This window comes from Rhipicephalus microplus, chromosome 10 (genome assembly GCF_043290135.1).
Source record: "Rhipicephalus microplus isolate Deutch F79 chromosome 10, USDA_Rmic, whole genome shotgun sequence".
Taxonomy (NCBI): Eukaryota; Metazoa; Arthropoda; class Arachnida; order Ixodida; family Ixodidae; genus Rhipicephalus; species Rhipicephalus microplus.
In genome coordinates this window covers 36,923,649-36,924,425 of record NC_134709.1, presented here as the reverse complement: position 1 = coordinate 36,924,425, position 777 = coordinate 36,923,649, and positions in this window count along the sequence as shown.

Sequence of the window (777 nt, the reverse complement as noted above, 5' to 3'; positions counted from 1 at the left end):
CGAATTGTCACTTTTGATGCTGTTCATGTGCTACCTCATTTGATTACGATGTTCACATTTCATAAGCTCCTTTTAGGTTTTTGCTTTGAAATTGTTCAGTGCCGAACAGGCAGCGATAACGAAAGCATTGCGCTTAAAGTTTCCGGCTTTGCAGGTGCTAAAGAAAAACTCTCAACAGCGGCTTTGCCTAATTAGTCATAACGGATTAAGCTGGTGACGCCTTCACAAAGCTTGCTAAGAATGAGACGTCTAAATTACGCACGCAGTATTGTTAGACACTGCCGTGACAAAGAGAAGTCTGACATCTTCGGGTCGTCGCTCTCTCTCTCGCCCTGTTCCATCCGCAGAGGACAGGTGCTTTGAGAGCCGCACCTTACTCCGCGATCGCAAGCAAGAGATCTGCTACAGCGTGTTCCCGATATTAACCTGCAAGAGCGAGTGCCGCAAGACTAAGGGCAGTTCGCGGGTGACCGTCGGTTTCACTTGCCTGCCCCGCCACAGCGCGCTGGCCAAGGAGTGGACCCAGAAAGTTCGCGAGGTCGGCTCTCTCGGAGTCCTCGCACCGAACTACCTCGTAACGGTGCAGGAGAGAGTGCGCGTGCCCGAGCAGTGCGTGCCACTCGTCGCCTGAGGCAACCGCCTAGTGGTCAGGCAGCTGGGAACGTACAGCTTGACAATTACGTTTAATAAAATCGTCAGTCAACTTGTTACGTCAGCGTTGCACTGTTTGTCCCTGATATTGGAAGATGGATGTCATTGACTTCGCAACGGTCGTGG